The following is a 22,131-nucleotide window of genomic DNA, read 5'->3' as shown; positions in this document are numbered from 1 at the left end:
GAGTGCAAAGCGAATTGCATTCCTGTGACCCATAGGAGAAGCCCAAATTACCCCGTTTTAGAAAGTAGACATTCCAATGTATTAAGTAGCATGGTGAGTTTTTTTTAAGTTGTATTTTTTTCCCACAATTCTTTGCAAAAAGAAGCTTTTTTTTTTTTTTTTTTTTTTTTTACAAAATTGTCATATTAACAGGTTATTTCTCTCACAAAGCATATGCATACAACAAATTACACCCCAAAATACATTCTGCTACTCTTCCCGAGTATGGCGATACCACATGTGTGAGTCTTTTACCTTTTACACAGCCTGGCCACATACAAGGGCCCAACATTAAAGTAGCACCATCAGGCGTTCTAGGAGCATAAATGACACATCTCATTTCTCAACCACCTATTACACTTTTGAAGGCCCTGGAGCACCAGGACAATGGAATTGCCCACAAAATGACCCCATTTTGGAAAGCAAATACCCCAACGTATCGTCTATGAGGCATAATGAGTCTTTTGAACGGTTATTTTTTTTCCAGAAGTTTTTGGAAAATGTGGTAAAAAAATGAAACCGCATTTTTTTTTTTTTACACAAAGTTGTCCATTTATAAGATATTTCCAGCACATAGCAAATACATAGCAAAAATGACACCCCAAAATACATTCTGCTACTCCTCCTGAGTATGGCGATACCACATGTGTGAGCCTTTTACACAGCCTGGCCACATACTGAGGCCCAACATCCAAGTAGCACCATCAGGCGTTCTAGGAGCATAAATGACATATATAATTTCCTGGTAACCTATCATTTTTGAAGGCCCTTCATATTTCTAACACATAGCTTGTACATACCAAGAATTACAATCCAAAATAAATTCTATTGCGGAAAGGGTTAAAAAAAAAAAGCATTACCTGTGCTTTTTGTAGTAACCACAGAGGTCCAGGCAGCAGGCAGGGATGTGCTTAGCGACTGCAATAGTAATTATCCAGGCAGCAGGCAGGAATATTGTCTATTGTCACCACAGCACAATCCATAGAAATTGTCCAGGCAGAGACAGCCAGCACAGCCATAATATTAGTCCCGGTACAGTTACCTGCAGACACTCATTGTACCGCTCTCCAGCCCTTCATAAACATACTGCCTCTTGCTACAGCTAATTATTTGCATAGTCCAGGTAGTGGTGTGGTCCATTCATGCGGCAGGCAGATGCATGAAGGCAGTAAGTCAGCAACAGGCTGAGGGCCGTAATCAGGTAAGACCTGTGCACAGGGGTAGAAGCTTCAACCCACCCAAATCTCTATGAAGCCTTCGGACTCCAGACCCTAATCCGGCAATTCTGAAACCCGGAGAAAACAAAAAAAAAATAGTTTTCTCCATCCGGAAAAACAATTCTGGAGCCCCTCATGTGAGACCCTTGTGTACTACAGTAGCAGGGCAACAGATCAGTCCAAGCTGTAGGCAGTAGCATAATTGTTAAAACAGACCAGGGTCAGTTCACGTGCAAGCAGTCAAAGCGGTAGGCAGTAGCATAGTTGATAAAACAGGCCAGGGTCAGTTCACGTGGCAGCAGTCAAAGCGGTAGGCAGTAGCATAGTTGATAAAACAGGCCAGGGTCAGTTCACGTGGCAGCAGTCCAAACGGTAGGCAGAGGCATAGTCACGAAACAGGCCAGGGTCAGTTCACGTGGAAGGCAGTGGCATGGTTATTTGGGGAAGCATGGAAAATGGTGAGCACAGATGTTGGAAATGGTTAAAAATATGGGTTAATATTTTAGGGATGTATGATAAAGTTGGAAGAATTCACCAATGCAAAGGCCAGGTTGGGAGGGACCCTGGGGACAATAGTAGCTGGTATCTTTTCAAAATCCTCTTTTGCTACACATGCAACACTTTTTTTGCCGTCTTCGGCCTGCTTCAGAAGGTGGATTGTGGAAGGGGACGTGGCACTCATGAAGTCGGCTAACAGCCTCAGAGCGAAGGTCTTATGGGGGGTCTTTGTTGATAGACGAGGGACCTGACAACTTCTTCTGTGAACTTTAGAAAGGGGGTGGGGCTTTCCGTGGATTTGGTGTAGACTACGTAGGAATTATAAATGGCCAAATGGATGAGATAAATTGCTACCTTCTTGTACCAGAATTGGGACCTCCTTATTGACAAATAGGGCTGAATCATTTGAGCATAGAAATCCACCCCCCCCATGTAGAGATTATAATCTTGGACACATGTTGGCTTTTCAGTGGGACCTCGTCTTCTCTGAACCTCAATTGTAGTGTCGTCATGGATGGTGGACAACATGTGCACGTCCCTTTTATCCTTCCACCTCAAGGCCAGCACTTCATTGCATCTCAATGTTGCTCTTTTCCCCCCTTTGCAGCTTTTTGTTTGTTAGAGATTGTGGGAAGCCCTTCCTATTCTTCCTGGAGGTTCCGCAGGCCAGGGTTTTTGCAGTGTATAAGTGTTTGAAAAGGGGCAGGCTGGTGTAGAAGTTGTCAAGGTATACAGTTGCAATAAAAAGTATGTGAACCCTTTTGGAATGATACGGATTTCTGCACAAATTGGTCATAAAATGTGATCTGATCTTCATCTAAGTCACAACAATAGACAATCACAGTCTGCTTAAACTAACACACAAAGAATTCAACGTTACCATGTTCTTATTGAACACACCATGTAAACATTCACAGTGCAGGTGGAAAAAATATGTTAACCCCTATACTTATGGTATCTCCAAAGCTAATTGGAGTGAGGTGTCAGCCAACTGGAGTCCAATCAATGAGATGAGATTGGAGGTGTTTGTTACAGCTGCCCTGCCCTATAAAAAACACACACCACCAGTTCTGGGTTTGCTATTCACAAGAAGCATTGCCTGATGTGAATGATGCCTCGCACAAAAGAGCTCTCAGAAGACCTACGATTAAGAATTGTTGACTTGCATAAAGCTGGAAAGGGTTATAAAAGTATCTCCAAAAGCCTTGCTGTTCATCAGTCCACGGTAAGACAAATTGTCTATAAATGGAGAAAGTTCAGCACTGCTGCTACTCTCCCTAGGAGTGGGCATCCTGTAAAGATGACTGCAAGAGCACAGCGCAGACTGCTCAGTGAGGTGAAGAAGAATCCTAGAGTGTCAGCTAAAGACTTACAAAAGTCTCTGGCATATACTAACATCCCTGTTAGCGAATCTATCATATGTAAAACCTTAAACAAGAATGGATTTCATGGGAGGGTACCACAGAGGAAGCCACTGCTGTCCAAAAGAAACATTGCTGCACGTTTACAGTTTGCACAAGAGCACCTGGATGTTCCACAGCAGTCCTGGCAAAATATTCTGTGGACAGATGAAACCAAAGTTGAATTGTTTGGAAAAAACACACAACACTATGTGTGGAGAAAAAGAGGCACAGCACACCAACATCAAAACCTCATCCCAACTGTGAAGTATGGTGGTGGGGGCATCATGGTTTGGGGCTGCTTTGCTGCATCAGGGCCTGGATGGATTGCTATCATCAAAGGAAAAATGAATTCCCAAGTTCATCAAGACATTTTGCAGGAGAACTTATGGCCATCTGTACACCAGCTGAAGCTCAACAGAAGATGGACAACGACCCAAAGCATAGAAGTAAATCAACAACAGAATGGCTTAAACAGAAGAAAATACGCCTTCTGGAGTGGCCCAGTCAGAGTCCTGACCTCAACCCGATTGAGATGCTGTGGCATGACCTCAAGAAAGTGATTCACACCAGACATCCCAAGAATATTGCTGAACTGAAACCGTTCTGTAAAGAGGAATGGTCAAGAATTACTCCTGACCGTTGTGCACGTCTAATCTGCAACTACAGGAAAAGTTTGGTTGAAGTTATTGCTGCCAAAGGTTCAACCAGTTATTAAATCCAAGGGTTCACATACTTTTTCCACCTGCACTGTGAATGTTTACATGGTGTGTTCAATAAAAACATGGTAACATTTAATTCTTTGTGTGTTGTTAGTTTAAGCAGACTGTGATTGTCTATTGTTGTGACTTAGATGAAGATCAGATCACATTTTATGACCAATTTGTGCAGGAATCCATATAATTCCAAAAGGGTTCACATGCTTTTTATTGCAATTGTGTGTGATATCCTTTGTTCAGAAGTGGGTATGCCAGGTCCCATACAATCTATCCAGTTGTGCCCATGTAGGCCGGGCACTCAGGGGGCTGGGGCTGGGAATCTCTTCTTATATGCGGAAGGCATACAGATATCCCGTGGCACTCTCACAGAGCTTGTAAACTTTTACTGGCCCTTTTGCTAGGAATATATTGCTTTATTCATAGCCGGCCTGAAAAGGGTACCAAGGACTCATCGACACACACATTCTGATTGGGGACATAGAGTTCTGCAAATTGTTGGGAAAATAAATTTATCAGTGGGCGAATTTTATAAAACTTTTCGTAATTTGGATGATTGCGGGGAGGGCACTGAGTATTGTCACTAAAATGAAGAAAGCGCATTATCATCTCGTTTCGGGACCTGGACATTACGGCAGAATAAATGGGCATGTGGTGGATGGGGTTGGTGGACCAAAAGGCACGTCCTTCATTTTTTTTTTTTTTTTTTTTTTTTGTAAGCCCCATGTTTATGGTGAGACCCATAAACAATTTGAACTCCTCCAAATTCAGATCTCTCCACTCAAACGGACAGGCATATGATGATTGGGGGTTGTTGGCAATATATTGCTGGGCATATAAATTTGCCTGGTCCACAATGAATTGCAGCAAAGTGTTGGGCAAAAACAGATAAAAACAATCAATCGTGGAATTTTGGGTGTTGGCCTGCACACCTGGCTGTGCTGTGAAAGGGGGAATAATTGGTGATCCAGAGTCGGAAGGCAGCCATGTTGGGTTGGCAAGACAATTTGGCATGTATGTAGAGGCCCTGGCTCTTGGGGGACGTGACACTCCAGTAGTTGGGGGATTTGAATTTCCTGTGCTAGTACTCAGGCGTGATGTGGCAGCGCTGGTACTGGGCATTTGTTCATGGGGCCTATCGCCGGTGGCAGCGCTGGTACTGGGCATTTGTTCCTGGGGCCTATTGCTGGCGGCAGCACTGGTACTGGGCCTGGGAATGTGTTCTTGGGGCCTTTTGCTGGTGGCAGCGCTGGTACTGGGCCTGAGAATATAATCCTGGTTGCTGGTAGTTGCTTGATTTCCAGAGTGCCGTGCCCTTTTAGGAGGAACCCATTCTTCCTCCGAATCATTTGCCGATTCACTATTCTCAATCGGTTCAAATGCCGAATTTGATTTGGAATCTGATGAGAACTCCCCGCTGCTCTCATCAGTCATGGAGAGGATCTGGAACGCCTCCTCACTAGAATAAAATGTTTTGGACATGACGCTGATGGCTGTGTGACAGGTGGTAGGTGATGATCATTGATGGGTGACAGGCCACGGACGGTGATGGTCACAGACGGGTGACAGGCCATGGTCACTGATGGGTGCACCACTGACGGTCACTGATGGGTTACGAGTGATGGCTGACGGTCAGGTCAAACAGAAGCAGCTTCCTTGGCTGTAAAGGATAGGAAGGTTTAATTCTGCTTTAAGGCAGTTACCAGATCGGCCTGTACAAACTTGACATTGCCTAAAAATAAAGAGCAACTGAGCATGTGCATCGCAGGGTGAGACCGTGTATTACTGGATTGTAAACGTTATAGGCACTTCTTTTAAATGTTTTACATTCTATACCTGCAAAAGGGGCCAGCCTGATGGGATCTAGCAGGACCTAATCTTCTGCCTAAAGTTCCACTTTAAATGTCCATAGACTGCACATATCTGTTCATGGCGACATGAGATTGTGTGCTGAAAGCATGCTCGCTGTATGCCCCAGAACACTGACTGAGTTCTCATGGACAGCTCCCAGTCACGCTTCTGATCAGGATACAGATACTCTAGGAATGCTAATTCTTTATTCCTTTATTTAAAGTGGTGCTAAATGATAGGCTTTTGTTATCTTAATGTATTTCTGCATTAAAGCGGAACAAAAATTCCATTGTCACAAACTGAAAGCAGGTAGCCTTCTCCAGCATGTAAAGTGAACACAGCTCAGCTTACATTGCTTGTATGGTCCCTGTATACTGGCATGGTTGACTCCTGCTTGTGACATCATCCCACACTGGCCAATGAAGACAGCCAAAAGCCAGTAAGGGAAATAGACCAACGAAGAAAAGGCAGGCCTAGCTCCACTTGAAGGTAGAAATCGCCCCAGTACTTTTTCTTTTCCCCCTTCCTGCCACCCTCAAACACCCATGTTTACCACTGCCAGCCCCATAATTGTCTGCTTCCTAAACTTTCAAGGTGCAAATAAGGGTACTGAGGACAGCAGAGGAATAGGCTCCTGCTGCCATCAGTCAAATTCTTGGGAGGAGTTGGGAGCAGGGGAGTGACAAGCTGGAAGCTGTGTGTGTTTGTGGATGAAAAATTGCCACTCACCTATCATTAGAAAAGCAGGGAGCAGCTGAAAGGGGCAACGGTTTGCAAGGTCGAGGTAAGGGACATTCAGAAAAATGCATAAAGGGTGCGTCTTGCCATGGTGCCTGAGCCAAATACTGCCACATGCTTATCATTACAACACAGCAGGGAGCAGCTGGCAGCTTTCCCAGTCATACAGGGGGTGGAAGGGGTAACTGCTTACAGGTTCAGGATGAGGGGCATTCACCTGGGACATGGCCAGGTGCCTGTAGTAAAAATTCTGCTTGGCCATCATTACAATACATCTGGAAACAACTTTCCCAACCATACAGGGTGTGGAGGAGTGTAATTGTTTGCAGGTGTGAGATAAGGGGCATTCAACAGGGATGCCTGGACCAATAAATGCCCCTTTATTGGTACACAGCAGGGAATTGCTGCCAGCTCCCCAGCCATGCAGGGTAAAGAATAACCGTTTGCAGGTTCAGAATGTGGGGCATTCAACAGTATTTGGGTTCCTGGGCTTAAATGTGCCATTGAAAAGGATGTTGCCTTCTGTTAGCATGGAGGATACTGCTTTCATTACAAGTAGTATTGTTTGTGGACAAGCTTGTATTCATAATGCATGCAGATGGACATACGATGTTGTATCAGTTTTCAGTGGAGTTGAATGTGTCTGGTATGTTATCTAATGATATGCACTTAGCCATGTGACCTGCACAGCAGTCAGTGTAGGCAGCCAGCCTCCCCCTCACCATCCATAGCACAAGCACACAGAAGACAGATCCACATCCTCAGGTAAGAACATTTTTGTTTGTTATTTTGTTAAATATCAATACGGTATGAATAATAGGAATGATGTAACGTGTGTATGATGGTCTCCTGTGTGATACATTGTGGATCTGACCTGTCACATGCAAAGCAAATTATACACCGTATAGAGCAGGGGTCTCAAACTGGCGGCCCTCCAGGTGTTCCAAAACTACAAGTCCCATCATGCTTCTGCCTGTGGGAGTCATGCTTGCAACTGTCAGCCTTGCAATGACTCATGGGACTTGTAGTTTCACAACAGCTGGAGGGCCACCAGTTAGAGACCCTTGGTATAGAGGAAGGTTTTACTTCAGATAATGTCTTAAGGGTTATATAGTAATTTGATTAAGTAAAACCAGAATGCCTGTTTCAGGTATTTCAGGTATTCATTGTAACTTATTCTTTAAGGTAACACAGGACTACTAGATAGAAGCATGATCGTAAGGATGGTCATGCATGCATATTACCATGTCAGATGTCTTGTCAAGAATGACTGCCTCTTGCTCAACGTGATCAAATGTGTTTCAGTCGATGATCTGTGTTGGTGCATGCTTTTTTTTTTTTTTTTTTTTTTTTTATATAAACGGAAAGTTGGTGGATGATTAACACCTTCCTATCTTTTTCTCTGGCTATTTAATAAACTCTGTGTGCGCTACCTGTTCTAACTGTTGGATGTGCTTTTTAGCTTTCCCTAAGAAGTGCTACACAACCAGATTCTCACCCCATCATTATCCCAGTGATGGTTAAATTGGTCAAGAAACAGGCTTTATATGATCACCCTAAGGGGACAAAGAATAATTGGTGTTAATACTTACAAGCCTAGACTTGGTGAGCTTTTTAAAGGTCAGTCTGCATACCTAGCTACTTTCCATGCCTTTATATGTACGCTGATGAAAATGTTGGAAAACAAATTATATTGAAAGATGCAAATGCACTAATTTAGAAAAAAAAAAAAGAATCCAGCTGCCTTGAGAATTACAGAAACTGAACAGAAATAGAACTCATCAAGATGGCTGTCACAGCCAAGGTCCCTACTTAGTGTTTTTGTTTGGCTTCTAGAGGTGGTGCTGGTTCCGAGGCAGAGCACAGAAGTGATTTTTGTCCTCCTCAGAAATAGCATTGCTTGTGCAAGTTGGACAGATGTAGTCCCCAGTGTCAAATGGGAGAGCTGGCTGTAACAATTAACAGACCACCTTGACTGCTACGGATAGTACTGCTGTTACCACTTTGAGGTTCCATGCACACTGGACTTAAAAAAAAACATCGATTCTACAGGAGTTTTGACGTTTTTTTTCACCTGCCTCTAGAAGCACTTCTATTGTGTTCTATGTGTCTGCACATTATGACTACTACAGGCGTTTTCTGTCAGGGACGTTCAGAGGCAGGAAAAAAACCCTTCTCTATCGTGTTTTCTGGAGAAGTTTAGGAGCTGTAAAAACGTCAGTCTCTCTTAAACTCCTCTTATCTCTTAGAGTAACAATATGGGTAGGTGACAACAAGAAAAAGGCACCAACATCCCTGTACGTATTGTAGAAGAGGGAAATTATTTGGCGGGACTTTATGGGTGCCAGCAAGGGAAAATAAACACTTGTAATCCATGATCGATGTAAAAAATTATTATAAGATTTTTATTATTTCATACAGAACATGATAAATTGGGTAAGAGTTATGTGCACATGTACAAGGATACATCTAGAATTCAAAGCAGATGATAAAGTAATCACTCGAAGAGAACATTGGAGTGATTGTCCCGACATGTTTCGCCCCTCTGGGCTCATCAGGGGATGTTTCCTCTTATCTCTTCTAAACGTCAAGTTTCAACGTTTTTTTTAGTAAAAAAAAAAAAAGGTGTGTTGTCACTGTACGTCATTTCCTGGCTTTGTAGGAAGTATCTTTTGACCCTTTCCATCGTCTCCATCTTTCTATGAGAGGGCCACACGTTCAGACATGACCAGGAGGGAGGTCATACGACATAAGTTGATTGCAGCTGTGCAAGGACATGCCAACCCTTAGGGATAAATCTCACCCAGTCCAAAATGGCACCCAGCAAAAAAAGGCTGTGAAATGCTTTTGGGAGTAAAACTTTTTTGCAGAGGGGAGTGTGGTGCAAGAAATGCCTATAAACTAAAATGCTCTTAAACCCTCATAGACTCGTCTAAACGTTGTATAATATGCTTTCAATTTGCGTCTTATATGCCACGTTTTTAAGCTAAAACCGTTGACGTTTTTTCTGCTCCTAGTCTGCATGGAGCCTTACTGTTTTTTTATTTATGAATAGAAGCATGATGTTCTAGTGTTTGAGTTGTATTCTAAATTGTGTTTTAAAGGTACCTTCTGTATGTTTATATATTTAACCATTGTTATTGAGACTGACATTGCAGTTTTTGGTAGACACCAGTGAGTTGAATCTCATCTTCAGCCTGAAACACTCAGGTGGAATTTCTGGTTCTGTTTCCCCCTGAGGTCATTTTGAGACCCAAGCAAAGGTAAACAAATGGCTTAGGGTAAAGGGGAACACTCACAGGTCTAGTCTCCAAAGGTATAAGTAGGTGACAGAAGTAACAACCCACTGGTGCCCACCCAAACTGTAAGGCCCCAACATGATGGATAGTTTGCTGCGTTCAGAGGCGGCTAAATGCAGCTGCACTCTGCCATATACAAACTACTGGCCCATTAGATGCAGTTAGTTAGGCTGGCCATAGATGGAATGATTTTTTTCTTTTCTGCAATTTCGGGTCCCCAATGTACAGCTATGGTGTTCTCCCAGTGTGGGGGAGGGGGTAGCTGGGAGAACACACAGTTCCAGTAGCCAGCCAGGAGAAAACGGTTATTACCGCTACCAGCTATAACCACTAGCAATAATCGCATAAGAAATCAGTCAACTTGGGTACATTCAGCCTGCCCATACACTGTTCAAATCTCCGCCGTTCCCTGGTTAACTGAACAAGATTCGAACCGCGTGTGTCCACAAACTCCACAGAAGCAATATCCTGGGCACATCTAGGGTTGGTCAAAGGCTCCAACTGTATAGAGAATAATTATGACAGTATACACATCATAGTTTTAACACGGATGTTTAGTGTGAATGTAATAACATGTATCTGTATTGCAAGGTACATCTAGATGAACAAGTATAGCAACCGCTGTGTGCTGCAAATAGTATTTTCAGTCATTTTGAAAACCACAAGAGAGGCTATTTTGATTCGTGTGAAAAAATGAATGTCATATCAATGATAAACTGATATTTCAGTTACTTTTTAGCTGCCATATGAAGTAACAATGACTTCCATATTGGCTGCTAGTGAGTGAAATCTAAACCTGTGGTATCTCCTTGCAGTGATAACCCTTTCTACCCTGTCAGAGGATGTTGAAGAGGGAGCAAAAGAACCTGGGTGCTGTGAGTACTAGTCGGTCTGCAACTTTTTTATGGTAGGATTTATATGCAGTCGTATTTTCATCTTCTCGTAAAGTGATGAGGGTTTCAGTAGTCACTGTTCCACATTGTTTAACAGGGTTGGTCCTCTTTATTCAAAAGGATATTCTAACTAACACCCACATTAATAAGCCTGCCTTCATTAACAGCAAAATGTTCCTCCTTCTGCTGTCCTTTTATATTTTCTTGGAGGTCCAAGTTCTCTCGTGATAAACATCACTATTGCTGTAGAATTGGAATGGGTGAGCTGCAACATATGTATAACCTGCAATGGCTTTACTGATTAACTCAGAGACCACCAGTGCTGGCACAAGTATGGATTTTTAGAAGGGGAAGACTCATGTATATCTTTTCACAGAGAGGTCTACTTGAGCTCTGGAGATTTTACCCGCTTCATTAGCATTCCATTTTTTGCTATTTAGCACTGCACTACTTTAACTGGTAATTGTGCAGTCATGTAACACTGTACCCAAATTAAGTTTATTTCATATTTTTTTCATACAAATATAGATTTCTATTGGTGATATTTGATCACCACTGTTTTTTTTTTTTTTTTTGAGATTTATAAACTAATGGTGGTGAACAACGACTTTTAATGGGACTGCAATGACACGGGGGGGGGGACAGGACAGGCTAACTGCCACTGACATCACCAGTGACATTAATCAAGTGATCAGTGCTAATTCTATACACTGCCACTGTACTAATGACACTGTTGTAGGGCTTCAATCAGGACAGTTGGCCCAGCCCAGGGTCCTGGGTATATGCCCAAGATGCTTTTACTCATCATGAGATGCTTCTTGTGTGACTCTGGTAGAACTGCACGATTCTGGATAAAATGAGAATGACATTTTTTTTGCTTAGAATAAAGATCATGATTCTTTCACGATTCTTGGCATAACATCATACAAAAAAATTGGGCTAACTTTACTGTTTCGTTTTCTTTAAATTCATGGAAGTGTTTTTTTTTTCCCCAAAAAATAACTTTTAAAAGACCACTGCGCAAATACAGTGTGACATAAAATATTGCAACTACCTCCATTTTTTTTCTCTAGGGTCTCTGCTAAAAGAAATATATATTACACAGTTGTGCTCATAAGTTTACATACCCTGGCAGAATTTGTTTTATGGCCATTTTTCAGAAGATATGAATGATAACACAAAAACTTTTCTTTCACTCATGGTTAGTGTTTGGCTGAAGCCATTTATTATCAATCAACGGTGTTTATTCTTTTTAAATCATAATCGCAACAGAAACTACCCAAATTACCCTGATCAAAAGTTCATATACCCCAGTTCTTAATACTGTGTATTGCCCCTTTAATATCAATGACAGCTTGAAGTCTTTTGTGGTATTTTGTGGATGAGGCTCTTTATCTTCTCAGATGGTAAAGCTGCCCCTTTCTCTTGGCAAAAAACCTCCAGTTCCTGTAAATTCTTGGGCTGTCTTGCATGAACTGCACGTTTTAAGATCTCCCCAGAGTGGCTCAATGATATTGAGGTCAGGAGACTGAGATGGCCACTCCAGAACCATCACTTTATTCTGCTGTAGCTAATGACAGGTCGACTTGGCCTTGTGTTTTGGATCATTGTCATGTTGGAATGTCCAAGTACGTCCCATGCACAGCTTCCTGGCTGATGAATGCAAATGTTCCTCCAGTATTTTTTGATAACGTACTGCAATCATCTTGACAACAATTTTGACCAAATTTCCTGTGCCTTTGTAGCTCACACATCCCTAAAACATCAGCGATCCACCTCTGTACCTTTCATCATAGGCCTTGTTGATTCCTCTCCAAATGGTAGCATTTATGGTTGTGGCCAAAAGCACAATTTTGGTCTCATCACCCCCAATGGCTTTGTGCCAGAAGGTTTGAGGCTTGTCTCTGTGCTGTTTGGCGTATTGTAAGCGGGAAACTTTGTGGCATTTGCGTAGAAATGGCTTTCTTCTGGCGGCTTGACCATGCAGCCCATCTTTCTTCAAGTGCCTCCTTATTGTGCATTTTGAAACAACCACACCACATGTTTTTAGAGTCTTGCATTTCACCTGAAGTTATTTGTGGGGTTTTCTTTGCACCCCGAACAATTTTCCTGGCAGTTGTGGCTGAAATTTTAGTTGGTTTACCTGACTGTGGTTTGGTTTCAACAGAACCCCTTATTTTCCGCTTCTTGATTAGAGTTTGAACACAGCCGATTGGCGTTCCCAATTCCTGTTATATACTGTTCAACTACCTTTTCCTTATTCCTGCAGATCCTTTGACAATTCTTTTGCTTTTCCCATGACTCAGAATCCAGAAACGTCAGTGCATCACTGGATTAAAGATGCAAGGGTCTGTCAGGAATCCAGAAACGCATTGACCTTTTACACACACACACACACACACACACACTAACTACAAGGAAACAGATCACAGGTGAGGATGGTTATCTTTTAATAGCCATTTAAACCCCTTTGTGTCAACTTGTGTGCATGTTAAAAGGCACAAGGCTTTTGATCAGGGTCATTTGGGTAGTTTCTGTTGTGATTTATGATTTAAAGAGTAAACGCAGTTGATTGATAATAAATGGCTTCAGCCAAACACTAACCATGAGTGAAAGTAAAGTGTCTGTGTTCTCTGAAAAATGACCAAGAAATCATAAATTCTGCCAGGGCATGTAAACTCATGAGCACAAGTATGTGTGTGTGTGTGTGTGTGTGTGTGTATATATATATATATATATATATATATATATATATATATATATATATATATATATATATATATATATATATAGAGGTTCCAAGTAATTCTCTAGCAAAAAAATACTGATTTTAACTTCTAAGCAGGCTTAAGCCTTTTTCTGACATTTGTTGCTTACAAGTTAAAATCAGATTGTTGGCAGACAAAGCATCAGACTTTTGTCCGAAGGGCGTGTGCCTGGATTTTGTCTTGCATACTAACAGCACAGAATTGTCAGCCAACAAACACGAATGTAGTGATATACTATGTGGAATTTCAGCTCTTGAGCGCCACCCTTTGGGCACCTTCTGCTAATGTCGTGTTTGGAGAGCATTGATTCAGAGCATGCCTGTTTTTACTTTGGACTTTTGTGTGACGGACTTGTGTACACACGATACGAAAATCTGACAACAGACTGTTGTCCGCCGAAAACTTTACTAGGCTGCCATCCAACATTTGTTGGCGGAAAGTTGTACAACAATTGTCTGATGGAGCCTACTAACGGTCGGCTTTTAGGCAGTCTGTCATCGCACAATTTCCTGCCAAAAATTTGATCGTGTGTATTAGTCTTTAAGTGGTCAGTTGTCAGCGGAGAACGGCTCTGCACTGAATTGTTGAAAAGTCGGATTAGGATTTTGAGGGGGTTGAATCGAGATCGCAACTTTTTTTTTTTTTTTTAACTATTAATCATGCAGCTCTACACCTTGGTGATGTGACACCTTTTATAGGCAATCAGTTGAGACTGAACAAGCTGATATTTTCACTGACAAGGGGCAGGATTGCTTTTAATTTACTGATATATTTTAGCTGATGTCTTGGCTTTCCATGCCTTTTTTGCACCTCTTTCTTCATGTGTTTAATTCTTTTCCCCTGTGTCATTCCATTTTATTACACATAACTTGATTTCTAAACTGATTTGTTTTGGTGTCTTTGTACAGTGGTGAAAATTATTCAATCTCCTGAGTTAATCCCAAAGAGCTTAATTTTGGTCTCCTCTCACAACAACCCTTTCTCCCAATCCTTCTCTGAATCATTTAGATGTTCGTTGGCAAATTTCAGATGGGTCTGTACATGTATGTACCTTCTTGAGGAAGGGAACCTTGCAGACGCAGCAGAATTTTAATCCATGGCTGTGTATTGTGTTACCAGTTGTTTAGTGACTGTGGTTCCAACTGCCTTGAGATCATTCACAAGCTGATCCCAAGTAGTTTTGGGCTGATCCCCCCACACTTTTGTCATAATCAACCTTACCCCATGAGGCAACATCTTGCATGGAGCTCCAGACCAAGGGCATTTGATGGTTATTTTGTATTTCTTCCATTTGCGAATAATTGCTCCAACAGTTGTCTCCTTCTCACCAAGCTTCTTGCTGATGGTCTTTGTAGCTATTCCAGCCTTGTGCAGGTCTTCAATCTTGTCCCTGATGTCCTTTGACAGCTCTATGGTCTTGCCCATGATGGTGAGGTTTGAATGGAAGAAAGATTCTTTGTGTCTTTTATACACATAACGAGTTGTCATTAGGAGTACCTTCCTAAATCAACAGGACTAATCTGTGTACAACATACCGGAGCCAGAATTATTGCTGGTCGGTAAGGGATCAAATACTTATTTTGCTCACTGAACTGCAACTCGATTTATAACATTTGTATCCTGTTTTGTCTGGATTTTTGGTTGATATTCTGTCTCTATCATTTAGAGTACATCTCTGATAAAAATTTATAGACCCTTCATCTCTTTGTAAGTGGGCAAACTTACGAAGGATTTTTAAAACAGCTTAGCTATAAAATCCTTTTCTTTGAAGTATGTAACGACACCCCGAGTATGAAAGGGGTTAAAGTCGTTTAGGACGTTCCATACCCAAACACAAAGGCAGCTACCGAACACTTCCGTCAGCCGAACCAGGAGCCCATACAAATAATTCTCCCCCCAAGTACGAGACAAGATGCTCTGTCTTGAGGTTCAAGCAGGAATTAATCTTTATTCAAACACATGTTATACAGATCCCACTTCAAAATACTTCCCTCCCACCCTTGGAAAACCGGGTGGGTTAAACTGTCCAATGACAATGGACACACAGGCCAGGTGTGTTTAACTTCTCATCAGTAAACAGTCTTAACAGGGGGGGCTGCTGGAGGAATCCCCCCTCCTTCCATAGAGATAAACATCCCATAATCCAAGGCAGACAGACACAATAGAACATTGGAATACAGCCCCACCCCAAACTGCTACAGCAAATAGTACACAACATAATGAGACAGCACACACACATATATATATATATATATATATATATATATATATATATATATATATATATATATATATATATATATATATATATATATATATATACAGCATTTGAGTCTGACTAGCACAGATCATAATGGGGTTCTCATTCACCTTGTGTCCCTATTAGTGACTCCCATCCCAATGGCATATCCAGGGTCCCCAGAGTCTGTGTGTCTTGGGGGACATGGACCTGAATCTAAAGTAATGCCACCTCCAGGGTCCCCAGGCATACAGTTCACAAAGAGCACCAAGCCTCTGTCCCGGCTAGGTCTCTCACAAAGTACATCACGGGACACAGAGGTCCCTCCCTCCTTTTTGGTATACACTTGTATTGTTTTGCTACAGAACTGAGGTACTCCCAGTAGTGGGAGGGGTTATATAGGAAGTGGACGTCTTGGCTTAGGGTGTGCCAGTGTCCATCACCTAAAGGTGGCCTATAACCACATAGTAACTACTTTTGGCTCTGTGTCCTGTGATGTACTTCAAAGAAAAGGATTTTACAGGTAAGCTGTTTTAAAAATCCTATTTTTATTCTGATGACACCCAAATCTATCTCTCCACCACTCAGTTCACTCCATCAGTCTCCTCATGCATCACTAATTTACTAACAGACATATCTGTCTGGATGTCACACCACTTCCTCAAACTCAACTTGTCCAAAACGGAGCTCATAATATTTCCTCCCCCACATGCCTCTTCCCCTGACTTCTATGTCAAGAGCAACATCACAGCCACCCACCCATCCTCCACATGCCAGGGTGCTAGGTGTTATCCTGGACTCTGAACTCTCCTTTTGGCCCCACATACAATCGCTTTCCAAAGCTTGCTGCCTCAACCTCCAATGTCCCCTCCTAACCAATGAAACCACAAAGCTCCTGATTCACTTCCTGGTTCTCTTGCCTCGGCTACTGCAACTCCCTCCTCATTGGCTTACCTTTTTAAATAGGCTATCCCCCCTTCAGTCCATCATGAATGCTGCTGCCAGACTCATCCACCTTAGAAACCACTCAGCGTCTGCTACCCATCTCAGCCAATCCCTCCATTAGCTGCCACTCGCCCAACAAATTGAATTAAAAATAAAACTCTGCCCCCAGCTACATCACTATATGAAATATGAACAAAGCATATCCCTCTAGTGTGTACTTGTCCCAATTAAGAGCACTATGTGTCATTTTTCTGTCCGTTGCTTCATTCCTCTTATCAGCATTAAGTCGCTCCTGACAATTTTCCTGACACCAAGAGGAAAAAAGGTAACGGAAGGGACCTCCAGTGGATTGACAACCTCAGCTCTGTTCCTGTGTGTTGTGTGAAGGAGGGGGGGGTGAGTATCTTCCCTCCAGTCAGCTCTTGGAGCTCTCCTCACTGAGCTCTGTAGTGTGTAATTTCACCTTTCCAGCCCCTTTTTTTTTTGACCGCTCAGACAAGGTTTATAAATTCAGCGCTTTGAATGGATGTAGAGAAGAGAGAGCTGCAGATGGACAGTTATAACTTTAATTTAATCTGTGCATCACCTGAGACCAGTCACTTCACTGGGTATATGTAAGGGTTTACAGCCTGGTACACACTAGAACAGGGGTGCTCAACCTTTTCAAGAGCGAGGGCCACATAAAGTGATACTAAACCCAGGACCCTGCATTCACTAGATCTGGTCTCCCAATCAGCAGTATATAGCAGTCTTGTGACTTCTATCAGTGGTCGGCCGATCACTGGTTAAAACTTGTAGGAGAAGTTTTCATTCTCCTCCTGACTGCCCTATGAGGGTGCATGCCCCCTGACCCTCCGTCTGGGCAGTGCTAACAGGCCCTGCTGATTACATGCACCCTCCCAAAAAAAGAAAAACCCTCTTGCAATACATAACAAACTGGGCATGTGCAGTGCGCCTCCTAGGGATCTGTAGTAACAGCAGATGGATTGGGGACAGTGGAAGTAGGGGAGGATTAGAGAAGACAGGATCAAACAGCCTTTTTATGCAATGCAGAGGATTAACCCCTTGAGTTTCACAGTGAATATAATGAGCATGCTTTACTGCATATACAGACCAATTTTACTGTGGGTTTAATAACACTTTTTAAGTGCTTTGGTAACCAGTTGCAGGCCCCAATAAAATCAAATGGTTCAGAATTTAGAATTTATTATTCTAAATTATTATTTTGAATGGCATAATGAATATTTTAAACAACAATCAGGATCATCATTTTCTGTGGGACCAATCCTCATTGGATTTTTACTCACTATTACATCTTGCGGGTGTGGTGCACTTTCAGAAAGCGCACCAAACCCGCAGGATATAATAGAAATCTATGCACAGTGTAGCTAACCTGCAGGAAAGCTGCAGGTGTACTGTGCTGCACCCGAGGAGCAGTGTGAAATCAGTCTAATAATTGTTAGCCCATTTGTAGATGCTAATATGCTAGTTGCAAAAACTATTATGCCCAGTGTATTTGTTAATATACTGACCTTCTTTTCCTTTTGCAGCTGCTATTGGCATCTCTCTCCAGGCTGCTAGAAAGGATCAGAGGCAGTGTGCACTTGGTATCACTGTGCCTGGGACAGGAGCCTGCTCTACAGCGCAAGCAATGGCTTATGCGGCTCCTGCTCCCTCCGCTACCGACACTAGTTTGCTGCACTCTGATGCTCTGGGATGTCCATGATGTTCTATGATTGTTAGACTCATGATTTTATCAGTTACATTTACATTATATTGTTTTATAGTTAGTCTGGTTGAAAAAAGTGCATCTGGTTCAACCAATAAAAGGGGGGGAGGGTGGGGGGAAATACAATTTTATATGCACAATCCTATACCCACAGTTGATTCAGAGAAGGGCAAAAAAAAACAGAAAAGCATGATCCAATTTGCTCCAGCAGGGGAATAAATTCCTTTCTGATCCCCGAGAGGAAATTGGATATTCCCTGGATCAACTTTACCTGTAAATGTCAGTACATTATACATTATATTACATTATACTGTGAAGAAGCCTTTGCGTATTTGGAGATTAAATCGTTCTTCCTCCAGACGTGTCCTCTTGTCCTCTATGATGACCTTAAAGTGAATAACTCAGCACCAAGTTTAGTATATGGACCACTTATGTATTTGTACATGTTAATCGTATGCCCCCTTAATCTCCTCTTCTCAAGAGAGAATACGTTCAGTTCCTCTAATCTTTCCTCATAGCTGAGCTCCTCCATGCCTCTTATCAGTTTGGTTGCCCTTCTCTGCACTTTCTCCAGTTCCCCAATACCCTTGAGAACTGGTGCCCAAAACTGAACTGCATATTCCAGATGAGGTCTTACTAATGATTTGTACAGGGGCAAAATTATATCTTTCTCTCTTTGTTGTAGCCCTGATGAAGGGGGGGTTTCTTTGATCCTCAAAAGGCATTGGCTGTTTTTGTACAAACTAATAAATTACCCTTATCCTTTTGGTCTAGCACTCCATTAATTTGTGCATGTTCTTAGCGCCGCTGAGACTGAGAGTCACTGCACTCTGCTCAGCGAAGACAGAGAACTGAGCAATTGGTGGTCATGCGCTAACCCGGATCTCAGTCTACAGAGCCGGCGTGGGACAGCTGCAGCGACATGAGTATGTTTTGCTTGTTTTTTTAACCACTTATGGACCGCCCGCCGTTTGTATACGTCAGTACTTTGAAGAGTAATATCGTTGTTATGGCAGTAGCTAGCTACCATAACCCCGGTATCCTTTTCTTCAGCGGGTGGTCCGCTTTCTGATAAAAGTGGTCTCTGCGGCGGATTCACCACAAGATCACCCCCTCCCGCCGCGCTCTGGTGCCCTCCGCCGCTTACTGGAGCTGTCGGTAGCGGTGGAGGCGATCGGATCCTCTTCTGTCTGTGGTATGGAGATGAGTGAGGGGAAGATGGCCCCCACCCGTCTCCATACCATTGCAGGGCGGAAGTGACTTTCTTTATCGTACATCACGGGACACAGAGCCATAGTAATAACTATATGGTTACACAGGCCACCTTTTAGGTGATGGACACTGGCATACCCTAAGACAGGAAGTTCACTTCCTATATAACCCCTCCCATTACTGGGAGTACCTCAGTTTTTTTCGCCAGTGTCTTAGGTGTTAGTCACGAGTAAAGATGTGCTATGCAGAGGCTCCACTAGAGTATTCCTTGCTGGAGCAAGCCTTTGCAACCAGATCCGTCCAAAGTGCCATTGAGGCCAAGGTGGTTGATTCCCTGGGCCTCGTGGCAGACGAAACGAGGTCTTGCCTGTAATGCTTCTCTTTTGAGAGCTGGACCCTGGGATTCAGTGCTTTGGTCAGATTGCAGTGTAATAAAGCTTACTGACAGGGTGCTATACAGGTCCAGGGCAGTGGAACCCTGATAAAAAGGGACCCAGGTCCTTGAATGTTTTTTTTAACGGAGCCCGCCCTGATGGGTGAAGATTGGGTCTGTTTGGTTGTACCACAGAACCCTGCCTCAGGATAAGGTAAGTGGAGATTACTAAGGAATTTAACCACTTCAATACAGGGCACTTAGACACCTTCCTGCCCAGGCCAATTTTCAGCTTTTAGTGCTGTCGCAGTTTGAATGACAATTGCGCGGTCATCCAACACTGTACCCAAACTAAATTTTTATCATTTTGTTCCCACAAATAGAGCTTTCTTTTGGTGGTATTTGATCACCTCTGCAGTTTTTATTTTTTGCGAAACAGATAAAAAAAGACCGAAAATTCTGAAAAAAATAAGTTTTGTTTTTGTTTAAAAATTTTGTAAATAAGTAAGTTTTCTCCTTCACTGATGGGCACTGATAAGGCGGCAGCGATGAGGTGGCAACAATGAGCGGGCACTGATGGGTGGTACTGATATGCAGCACTGATGGGCACTTATGGGTGGCACTGGGTGGCACTGATGGGCACCGTTAGGCAACACCTATGGGCACTGAAAGGCTGCACAGATGGGTTCTGCTGGGCACTGATAGGCGGCACTGATACGTGGCACTGATGGGCACTGATACGTGGCACTGATGGGCACTGATACGCGGCACTGATGGGCATCCCTGGTGGCACTGGCAGTGGTAGGCATGGGAGTGGGCACTGATTGGCAGCTGCCTGGGCATTGATTGGCAGCTGCCTTTGCACAGATCAGTATTTCCCTGGGGGTCTAGGGGGCATACCTGGTGGTCCAGTGTGGCTGGCTTCCCTGGTGGTCCTGGGCGGCTTCCCTGGTGGTCCTGGGTAGGATCCGAGGGGGGGCTGTGCTGATAAACAATCAGCACAGTCCCCCCCTGTAAGGAGAGCAGCCGATCGGCTCTCCTCTACTCGCGTCTGTCAGACGCGAGTGAGGAAAAGCCGATAACCAGCTCTTCCTATTGACAGCCGTGATCAGCCGTGATTGGACACGGCTGATCTTGTGGTAAAGAGTCTCCGTCAGAGACTCTTTACCTAGATCGGTGTTGCGGGGTGTCAGACTGACACGCCGCAGCAACGATCGCCGCGATGCGCGCCCCCGGAGGCGCGCAGCGGCTCAATATCCTGAGGACGTCATATGACGTCCAGTCAGGATATTGAAACCACTTTGCCGACGTCATTCTGCTATATGGCGGGCGGCAAGTGGTTAAAAAAAAAAAATTCCTTTTGGATTTCTCCTATACAGTAAATGTTGTCATGCCTAAAGTCACCACTGGGGGCTGTAAAGAGCACGTACCTGTTTCCATGCTTTCAGATCTTGCTCTGTGTCAGAAGAAGCTGCATGGCTTCCTCCAGCTATCCTTTCTGGCCACCAGTAAGAGGTTGGGGGGATTTGGCGGCTCTCATCTTCCCCCGTGCTCTCCTCATCCACCCGCCCCCCCGCACTGATCCAATCGGAGGCCTGCGTGCGGGAATCATCTTCTTTTTTTTTTTTTTAAAAAGGGGGGGGGGCGTAGTGAGAAAGTAAGGGGGCGTGGCTTAGCGTTGGCGTCACAGCTCAAAAAACCTCCATTGTCAGTCTCATTTGGAGTAACGGAGGGACACAGAAGCAGTCCTGGGCATGTGATTGTGGGACGCAGGCATTCCCCAAGGCAAATTTACTCCACATCAGGCCGAGCGCATAATAGCAGTAACAATTACTGAACTATTGCTCAGCAGTGGGTGCGTTTTTTCCTTGTAAATACCTCTGTATTTGTGCTTAGGACTATGCATTCCAGAAAGGGACATACAGATTCCTCAAAAAGGGGACCAAAGTTATCACCTTCAGGCTCTGGGGACCCTAGTCTCACCCCAGCAATGCCATCCCCCCCGAAGATCCAGAGGTAGCTGATCAGGGTGAGCCATCGGGTTTAAGTGTTGCAACTGTTTCCAACACTTCAGCCCCTGTCTACATTACTGAGGATGTTTTCTCCTCAGCTTTGGTGGGGCTGGAGGAAAGACTGACTGCTCTAATCGCATATTCCCAGCATGGGAGAAAGTGTGATAGTTCCCCTGCTACCGCCCAGGACCTTCAAGCAGAG

General features: G+C 43.4%; 1 protein-coding gene across 13 annotated transcripts in view; it reads left to right on the top strand.

The window, feature by feature from the left end:
- Positions 1-22,131, top strand: part of FCHO1 (FCH and mu domain containing endocytic adaptor 1) — a 253,496-nt gene that overhangs the window by 1,770 nt on the left and 229,595 nt on the right. For 5 of the 13 annotated variants that reach the window (XM_073593488.1, XM_073593480.1, XM_073593471.1 and 2 more), the window contains exon 2: positions 10,574-10,633. The exons of 2 other annotated variants lie outside the window; for them this stretch is intronic. The gene's annotated coding sequence lies outside the window, so the exon portion shown is untranslated. Of the gene's footprint in view, positions 1-7,126; positions 7,225-10,573; positions 10,666-22,131 lie in introns of those variants that run through there. 6 more of the 13 variants (XM_073593403.1, XM_073593424.1, XM_073593382.1 and 3 more) reach the window with 4 other exon arrangements.

Source organism: Aquarana catesbeiana, linkage group LG01, assembly GCF_042186555.1.
Source record: "Aquarana catesbeiana isolate 2022-GZ linkage group LG01, ASM4218655v1, whole genome shotgun sequence".
NCBI classification, from domain to species: Eukaryota; Metazoa; Chordata; class Amphibia; order Anura; family Ranidae; genus Aquarana; species Aquarana catesbeiana.
Note: the sequence above shows the minus strand (reverse complement) of the source record. Positions and strands in the feature narration are given on the sequence as shown.